Source organism: Melanostigma gelatinosum (assembly GCF_949748355.1).
Source record: "Melanostigma gelatinosum genome assembly, chromosome: 10".
In the NCBI taxonomy this organism is placed as follows: domain Eukaryota; kingdom Metazoa; phylum Chordata; class Actinopteri; order Perciformes; family Zoarcidae; genus Melanostigma; species Melanostigma gelatinosum.
In genome coordinates, this window is record NC_136643.1 from 7797290 (window position 1) to 7807936 (window position 10647).

Below are 10647 nucleotides of genomic sequence, written 5' to 3' on the forward strand. Positions count from 1 at the left end.
TATGGACTTCCTAGACGAGGAGTCTTTACCTCCCTCCCCAGCACCTACTTCTATTTTGGGTCCATACTTTGGATCGCAATCCTCTCTCACACTCTCCCCATCCTCCCCCCACCTGGAGTTCACTGACCACATGGAAAAGCTGGTCATTGCCGGGAACCAAACACACTCCTCTCCCCACTCCTCAACGGTACCACAATTGATATCTTCTGGGTCCAGGCTACAAGGCTAATGACACCAATGACTCTCTCCAGGAAAAGTCGGGGCCCTGTATGCAGCTAGTCGTTTCAATTCCTGTCCTGCAAGTTTATAGAAAAAGAAAGGTGAGGCTGCGAAGAAACAATAGTAAACATGCTAACTTATCAAACTTAGCATACATTCCTCGTCAGCCTGTCCAAATAAATTGGGCAAAGAAAGCTTTAACCACATTAAACTTAGCTTTATTAAATGTCAAGTCTCTGTCAGGAAAAACATTTTTAATCAATGATTTTATTGTTAGGCACAAACTGGACATTTTGTTTTTAACTGAAACTTGGTTAAATCAAGATAACAGTGCAGATGTTCTTATTGAATCAACACCTCCCAACTTCAGTTTCATGAGCGAAACAAGAGCACATAAGAAAGGAGGTGGAGTTGCTGTTTTATTTAATGATTCTCTCCAATGCAAGCAGATGCCCTTTGGTCATTTTAGTTATTTTGAATATGTGGCTCTTAATTCCTCTCAAGCTTTATTCCTAAACATTTACAGACCGCCTAAATACTGTGCAACCTTCTTTGATGAGTTTACTGAACTGCTGTCTGTAATCTGTATTGATTTTGACTGTGTTGTTATTGTTGGTGATTTTAATATCCATGTTGATAATCCCCAGGACAGAGAGTCTATAGAACTATGTGGTGTCCTTGATAACTATGATCTGACTCAGCATGTGACAGGACCCACCCACAACAGGGGGTACACTCGGGACCTAATCATCACCAAAGGTGTAAACATTTCCAAGGTTGCTGTGACTGATACAGTGCACACAAATGTCCAAACCAAGGTTGTGACAAAGCGTTACATCTCTGAAAACACCAGTGAACTATTTATTCAGAAGTTCTCCTCCACACCAGCCCTCTCTTGCCTCTCAGTCAATGAGCTTGTAAATGGCTTCAATTTTAAAGTTAAAAATATTATTGATGCCATTGCACCCACTAAAGTGAAGGTTGTCTCGGGTAAGCAAAGATCTCCTTGGAGAAATGCTACGTTGGTCAAAATGGAGAAACGAGAGTGTCGGAAAGCTGAGCGCAGGTGGCGAAAAACTAATCTCCAGGTTCACTGTGACATCTATAAAGAGAGACTTCGCAAATATAATTTGGAACTTAGAAATGCAAGGCAGTCATTCTTCTCTGACATCATAACCAAAAACAAGAACAATACACGTGCCTTATTTGCTACTGTCGACAGGCTAACAAACCCTCCAGTGTCGGTAGCTGCTGAACTCCAATACACCTGGGCATGCAATCAATTTGCCTCCTTTTTTACTGACAAAATTCAGAAAATTAGACAAGCAGTCAGTGCCTCCACACCAACCACAGGATATGTGTTGTCCCGATCTCTGAATAACATCCATTCAAATATCATGACACAATTTCATTCAATCGACCGTAGAAGCCTAGAAGACATTATACAACATCTGAAGTCATCCTCCTGCTGCTTGGATATTCTACCAACACACTTTTTCAAAAATATTTCAAACTGCATGAGCACTGATCTTTTACAAATTGTAAACACATCCCTTCTCTCAGGTGTCTTCCCACAAGCCATAAAAACTGCAGTTATTAAACCACTCCTAAAGAAGGTTAGTTTGGACTCCGCAACGATGAAAAATTATAGGCCAATATCAAACCTCCCATTTTTCCCGAGAATACTTTGTGTCTGTGGCTCATTACACATCGGAGCTGACTAAAATGACATGTGGTGTTCCCCAAGGTTCAATACTGGGGCCTCTTCTGTTCAACATCTACATGCTTCCACTGGCTCAGATTATGGAAAACAACAAAGTGTGTTATCATAATTATGCAGATGACACACAAATCTACATAACTATGTCACCAGGGGACTATAATCCCATACAAGGGCTGGGTAACTGCATTGAACAAATCAACAACTGGATGTGCCAGAATTTTCTTCAATTAAACAAAGATAAAACAGAAGTAATTGTTTTCGGTACCAAGGACGAACAATTGAAAATCACCGCTCAGCTTCAGTCACTGATGTTAAAACCCACAAACCAAGCCAGAAATCTAGGTGTAGCTATGGATTCAGATCTCAACCTGAACAGCCATATCAAGACAATTACAAAATCAGCCTACTATCACCTGAAGAATATATCAAGGATTAGAGGATTTATGTCTCAACAGGATTTGGAAAAACTTGTCCACGCATTTATCTTCAGCAGACTAGACTACTGTAATGGTGTGTTTACAGGTCTCTGTAAAAAGTCCGTCATAAAGCTGCAGCTGATTCAGAACGCTGCAGCTCGAGTCCTCACTAAGACCAGGAGGGTGGATCACATCACTCCAGTTCTGAGGTCTTTGCACTGGCTTCCTGTCCAACAAAGAATTGACTTTAAAATCCTGCTGTTGGTTTACAAAGCACTGAATGGTTTAGGGCCAAAATACATCTCTGATCTGCTGCTACCTTATGAACCATCCCGACCCCTCAGGTCGTCTGGAACCGGTCTACTATCTGTTCCCAGAGTCCGAACTAAACATGGAGAAGCAGCGTTCAGTTTTTCTGCTCCACATATCTGGAAGAAAGTCCCAGAAAGCTGCAGGTCTGCTGAGACCCTCAGCTCATTTAAATCAAGATTGAAGACTTTTCTGTTTGCTGCTGCCTTTAATTGAACCACATTCAATTCATATATTAATCAATTTCCTGCATTTCTGCATTTTACTACTGCATTTTAATTCTTGCACTGTTTTTTAATGTTTTAATGAATGTTCTTAATTGTTTTTAAATCTCCTTTTCTTTTGCCTTATGTTTTGATGCTTTTAATGGTTTTATGTGAAGCACTTTGAATTACCTTGTTGTTGAAATGTGCTATACAAATAAACTTGCCTTGCCTTGCCTTTATGCACCCACTCTCTTTCCTCTCTCTATATCCTTGGCAAGAGCAGGAATTTCCCCCTGGTTGGGATGTTTTTGTCATATGCCAGTTGAGTTATGCATAATCTGGCACATAAAATGGCTTTTCCTGGACTATATATATTTAACACTATTGATGGATTATTTGTCATGATGGAAATAGTGTACAAATAGAGTGAAAGCTTGGCTTGGTGAAAACAAAAAACAAACTTGTTTTGAGCTAAGTGTGTCCTTACATCTTCACTCATGCAGAATGTTAACCATACAAATGTATTGGTTTTTGGAGATGGAGTCCGGCCAGTATGATGCTCCATCATGGGGCCTGATGAGTTAGCTGGGATCACCGTTTCATACTGAAATGTTACATTTTTTTTTGTGCTGTGTTGTGGAAATAAAGCTATCTTCCACACTAAGAGCGGATTTAAGAGGACAACGAAAGCTCTCAAGAGGCGTTATGTTATATCAAAAGCAATAGGTTTATTATCAACAGAGTTGTTCAGCCCAGCAGTTATACGTGCACGGGTCTCTAAGGCTTCTCTCTCATTCGAGATCCAGAAGAACGCTTGAACAGAGCAGCGCAGTAATTCATATAGGTTCTTCTTATGGAAGCCCATTGGTCAAAATCAAAGAAGCAGGCGGAGCTTGGTACATGGTTTTCCACTACACGCCACACACGAACCTAGTGTCCGGAGACTTGATGCTCTTGATACGGTATTTATTCACGGTCTATTTTCTCTATTCAGTTTTCAATGACCTTTGACATATATCCCGTCATGTTATGCAGTTTTCTTCGTAGTCCAAAACGTTTTATAAATTACGGTAAAGATTACGCTATTTGTGGCAAGAATTCGAATGCTTCGTACTCCACGCGTGACCGCGCTTCTTCCTACTTCACTCTACAATACCACAAATGCGTTATCTTTCGCCTTTTATCTTACGTTTTCTGTTGGACTCATTCATTCATGTGTACAAACCCCCCAAATGGCTGTATAACAACTCTGTTGCCGTTTGATTATCCTTTACAATTACTTATAACTATGCAATACTCACAGTTCGGTCAGTCTGATCAAATTTAGATTGTGTCTATGAATACAATATGCAGAATTCAGTTAAATAGGTTTCTGCTTACCTTTTAGTTTGTACCGGTACGATCAGACTTTCCCGAGCTGCGAGCACGGCTCCGGTGGCAATTACCGGACCCCGGCCTCACGGGAAAAACGCCTTTTGTTTCTGAAATCACAAAGAGAGGTCCGTCATTTCTCCAATCCGATGCTCTTTAAATCGTTTTAAACCATTCTCTGCTACCAGCTTTGTTGTGGAAATAAAGCTATCTTCCACACTAAGAGCGGATTTAAGAGGACAACGAAAGCTCTCAAGAGGCGTTATGTTATATCAAAAGCAATAGGTTTATTATCAACAGAGTTGTTCAGCCCAGCAGTTATATGTGCACGGGTCTCTAAGGCTTCTCTCTCAGTCGAGATCCACCGCAGAAGAACGCTTGAACAGAGCAGCGCAGTAATTCATATAGGTTCTTCTTATGGAAGCCCATTGGTCAAAATCAAAGAAGCAGGCGGAGCTTGTTTGTACAAGTAAGCCACCTGGTTGGAGCCTGAGCATATCCGCCCACACTGGCCCATCCCAGAAGGCGTTGTCATCTATCAGTGTGTGGTGAAATGTTGTAGACTGTGGGGGCAGGGGCGTAGAAACTAGTTTAGTCCCACCGTTGGGGCGTTTGTCACTTCCCTAAAACTGTCTCATGTATTGTTTTACTTAAGATAGCGGCCCATCCCTAAGGTGGCGGCTCTCTCTCTTTTGTGACGCAGTTTAATCAGTATTTTTCACTGTCTACTCCCTTGCCCTAGCGTGACTTCTGTCTGTTGCGTAAGCTGCTATATTACAATAGCTGGGCAACGATTAAAATATTTAATCACGATTAATCGCATGGATTTTTTGCGATTAATCGCGATTAATCGCATTGTTATGGCAAAGTTCAATAATGAATTCAAAAGTAGTGTATTGCGCACTTTTATTTTAAAAGTACTGCTATATGAACAAAAGGGCAATAACATTTGGTTCACGAGATGCAGGTAGCATGTTTCATACTTAATGTGAATATAATTCATACTTTGTTGGCATTTTATTCTGAAAACCGGATGTTCGTCTGAAGAAACCGGATGTTGTCTCACGGTAATGTTTCCTCTAACTTTCAAAGTCCTTCGCTCGCTCCCGATCTGTGCCGTTTAAATGCGTTTACCGTGAATTTCAGCATATAGGTGCACTAACATGTAAGTGTATGCTGAGTTGACCACGGAGATCGGAGTGTCGGCTGACTTTACCGCAGCAATGTACAGTTGTCTCCAGGGAGAGCAGCGGAAGTCGCCTTTTCTCTTCGGCAACCCTGGAGGGACATCATATCTCTAACGATAAACATGAGACAGTCTGACTATAGGATGTTTGCTGGCTTTAATCCCACTGCTCTTGTCATCCTCTTGTTGTTATGTATATGTATTGTCTCTTGTCTTTCAATTTAAAAAAAATAATTTTTAAAAATTATAATTATAATAAATTAAAAAAATGCGTTAACGCACGATAAAATAATTGTCGGTGTTAGGGTTTAAAAATAATTCTGAGAAGCCTTGTCTGCATCTTTTCCACTTGACAAAAATTATATTTCCAAATACAGTGCACCTCTAAATCCCAATTACACCCTATAAAAACAAAAAACAAAACAAAACAATCTCTCAGAGTCAATCTTCCAAATTATCAGGATCTCACCGGATGTTTTCAGAAGTCCATCTGGACTCAATCAGGTCCTTCAGCATCCCAGTGAAGATGATCAGGAGCTGCCATCTGGACTCAATCAGGTCCTTCAGCATCCCAGTGAAGATGATCAGGAACTGCTCTGTCTGGAATGAAAGTTCAACATGCAAATCCTACAACTCTGCTAGAATCATATTTAATGCTATATGTTCTACCAGGTTCTTAAACTAGTCATATCTACCGGCTCGTGAAGTCCTGCCATGGCGTCACGAGTGAAGTTTACAAAATGTTGCTGGTTATACTATATGTAATTGATCCAATTGACAATTTTATTAATTGACAACCTTCAGGAAAAAACTGATTCTAAATCTGCAGCTGTGTGATTTCTGGCGTTAAATTCATTAGACACCCTCCTTGGTAAATCTATGTCATATATGTAACTTGTCTATAAAATGAATCTCCCATGGTCCAGTCGACCTTGCTGGTCAGTACCACTGACACCTTTGGACCTCATCCACAGCCAGCTACTTGTGATATGATAGGAGACTGCTTTCTCCTGTCTGCAAATGCCTCTGTGTTCTCCACCTGTGAAAACAACTTTTTTCACAATTAAAATTGCAAAACTAAAAATTATGGAATTAAATTCTGAATTAAAATTTAATTAAGATCAAAAATTACAAATGTTGGATTCAAAATCAATATCAACTATGCAAGTTAAAATATTGAATCAAAATTAACAATTTTAGGATTTGAATTGAAACTGGGAGTTAAACTACTGGATTAAAACTAAATTTACCAACTGAAGTTGAAATGTTGAACTGAAACTAAAAGATTATCAATGGCAATTAGAATACTGAATTAAACTAAAATTAACCATTAAAGTCAAACTGCAAGTTGTAAGATTAGAGTCTAAAACAATGATATTACAAGTTTATCACCAAAAACTCATTTCATCTACTAATCCACGGGTGACTGAGTATTTCTATAGTTCGAAGACAATTGCACCTCTAGGTTTTCTGGGTAATGGAGTTTTCTGTAATTATCACGCAATTACTCCTCCAACCGATAGGTGGCAAAGTTGTCTCCTCCTTCTTCTATGGTGGTTTTTTCTACAGGAAGTGGAGCCAAAATCCACGCGAAAAATGAACAAAGGGCTAATGCTATTAGCGGCTAAGCTAACCGCAAAAAAGTGTCTTCAGCAGACAGACAAAGCACCGTAGTTGTAACTGTTAACCATGCCGCATTCACACACTGTATTTACGCTAGACCGTGCTTGGCTTCTCCATATGCACCGGTTATTTTATGATCGTTTTTATCTAGTTATCTAGGCTGAGCACAAAGCAACCTTCGGCTCCGCTAGCATTCACCCCACACAACAAAGCGATTTCTCACAACGCTATATCAACACTCATACCAAGATACACCGTGATTACAATGTATGATTACCCACTCATTGTTGGAATGCTGTTAAGCATTCCAACTATTGTTATCCTGTTTCTTTATTCAACTTCTATTTCTTCCGTCGCACCTCTTCTTCTCCTTCATTTTTTAAGCTACAGAAACCGTTCAACTATTAAAATGTTCAGCTCTTTCACCAGAGGGGTGCTATGACGTTTCATATTTCTAACCTTTAAACTTTTTGAATTATTAAGCTTTTTATTTTCAATGGGATCTCGATGGAGAATATTTTCAAATGGCTTCAGGCACACAGGTGTTCGCGATTGAGCCAATTAGTGATGTTGATAAACACAGACTCACGCGCACATCCACTCCTCTCCCTCTCTCTCTCTGTGTCTCTCTCTCATACAGTCATTCAGGTCTTATGCCGTGTTCACACCGGTCGCGTTGATTTTTTGACGCGCGTCGAGATTACATACAAAGTCTATGCACAGACGCGATGAGACTGGCGCGCCGCGATTTTGCGATGGCGCGGCGCGTTGGACGCGTTATTGCAGTGCGGTGGACGCGGTGGACGCGTTGGACGCCGCAAAATCGCCAACGCGCGAGTTGAAATTTGCAGTGCAAGAGGTTTGTTTTTTTCATTTGGCAAAGCCTGGTTCTGTATAGTCTTCATACTTATTAAAAAAAATGTTTCATGAGCAAAAATAAGTTATAATAAAGGAGCTTTGAACCCTGGGCTCCGGATCTTAAACCACTATACTGTCATAGCTTTGAAGGCAAATTACTATTTAATTAAAGCAGCACTTTTGAGTCATAAAATTGTTTTATTGTTCATGTTCAAAGATGAAACAGATTGGTCATCAGAGGACGGTGAGGAAGAACCTCAAGGTGCTGCTGCTCCTCCTCCTCCTCCTCCTGCTGCTCCTCCTGCTCCTGCTCCACCCATGGGTATGTACATCACAAAAGTTGGATTGCATTTTTTTGTATGAATACAATTTATGCATTCATGGTATGTTTTTCACAATTACAAATATTTACTTTACAAGCTATTGTAGTGATGGGATGCAATAGTTTCACGAAATATGTTGTTTCCATGTCATACAGGAAAAAGAAGGGCCCCAAAAAGGCCAACAGGGATCGAGAAGCAGCAGGAGATAGAGAAGCGCCTTCTGCAGGCATTGGAGAGAGACACCCCTGCTCCACCAGCTCCACCACAATCTGAGGATGAACTCTTCATGAGGAGCCTGGTTCCTTCCCTGGAAAGATTGCCACGCCAGCAAAAGGAATATATAAAATTGCAATTTCACAAATTAATTTATGAAGCCAGCACTGTGGTGCTGAATTTGGAACATTCGGAGTAAATGTCTGGGGGACAATCTTTCCAGGGAACGAACCAGGAATTAAAAAAAAACAATTAGTTTGTATTTTGTAACAATTAGTTTGTTTTTTGTATATGTTTTTCTATACATTTTCAATAAATAAATGCACTTCATTTCATGTTACTTTGTCCATGTTCTTTATTGTAGTTTTACAAGAAAACTTAAGGATACAACTATATATATATATATATATATATAGTGAAGGACACACTGCTACAACATATATTAAGTAACATTGCAGGAAGTTTGCTCAGTAGTAATGTGGGTGGCTCTTAAAAGAGCCGTTTTGGATGTGCTTGGGCATTACACGGTGTCTTGCCATGGGACCGTTCCCTCAGCAGAGAAGTAGGATGTGAAGGCCTCCCTCACCCTGATGGCTTCTCTTGCAGAGTTGTTGGCAGCAATTCTTCCCAGATCTGGCAGTGGCTCCACCTCTCCAACCGGTATGGTCACTGCAGTTGTTGGGGTGGTTTTCCGCAGGAAGTTATGCAGAACACATGTAGCCTTCACACACTTCTCTGCAACTTCTGGGTGGACCTCAATGGCTCGCCTATACATCCTCCACTGAGAAGAAAGGATCCCAAAGGCATTCTCCACAACCAACCGAGCTCGGGAGAGACGGTAATTGAAGATCCGGCGGTCCCTTGGAAGGATGCGGCCGGGGAATGGCCTCATGAGATTTTTTCTCAGTGGAAAGGCCTCGTCAGCAACAAAGACGTGTGGCTGAAGTCCTTGGTGGTCAGCTCCTGGTAGTGGCAGGTCAGCAGGCAGTTGGAGGGTGCCAGATTTAAGCGCTTGACCAAAAGCTGAGTTGGCCAGACTCCCACCATCGCTGGTTCTTCCGTAGCCTCTGACATCAATCAGCCGGAAACAATATTTCGCATCCACAACTGCCAGGAGAACCAATGAGAATGTTCCCTTGTAGTTGTAGAACTGAGATCCGGAATTAGCAGGGGCTTTGAGGACAACATGCTTTCCATCCAGTGCTCCACAGCAGAGAGGAAAATTCCACCGCTCCTCAAACTGCACAGCAATTGATCTCCACTCCTCTGTGGTGGGCACAGCCATGAACTCCTCCACAAGGCAGTCCCAAATAGCTGTGGCAACATCTGGGACAATACCGGAGACAGTGGAGACCCCGACACGGAAGCTGTTTGCGATGGTCCTAAAGGAGTCACCAGTAGCAAGATATCTGCAGCACAGAAGAACATTCAATTTACAGAGTTATTGAAGATACTGTAGCTGCTAATATAAGTCGTTTTTTATTGATATGACTGCACAGCTGCTGTCATGAATAATAAACATCTTAAATGCTGGTGATTTTCGTAAGATTACATTATTTTGAGTATTGTCGGACTTCGGATCCATCATGGATCCAAACTCCATTCAGAAAAACTATGTTAAAGTGGCTTCCTTGCCCTGTTGTGGACCGACAAAGCCTGAACTTATTTCATTCTTTCATTAATTCATTTTATGGAACTGCCACTCACCGGAGACAGACGGACAGGCGCTCCGCAGCTGAGATGGAACGCCTGTAGTAGGTGTCCAGTCGAGAAATCCTGGGACCGACCCGAGCCAACAGGTCATCAAACTGGCTAATGGTTAGCCTCATGTAGCGCTGGAAGCGGCAGTCATCCAGATGTAGTTCCTGGAGAAGTCTGTGAAATTCACCGAGCTGTGTGCGCCTACGGATGCTGTTATGGACCCAGAGACGACGGCGTTTGGCATTCCGACGTTTGAGGGACTTCCACAACACGTACAGAGCAGCAATTGTCCTTATTCCTTTCATGGTTGACGGCGGAAAAAAATGGCGGCCAGATGGAGGCTTCCAGGACGATAAACCACGCCCCCTCTCCGGCGCTACGAGATTTTGCGGCGTCTGGTGTGAACACGACCGGCGGCGCGTTGGACGCGATTGCGCAGTGCGTTGGACGCTTTTTTGCAGTGCGTCAAAAAATCAACGCGACCGGTGTGAACGCAGCA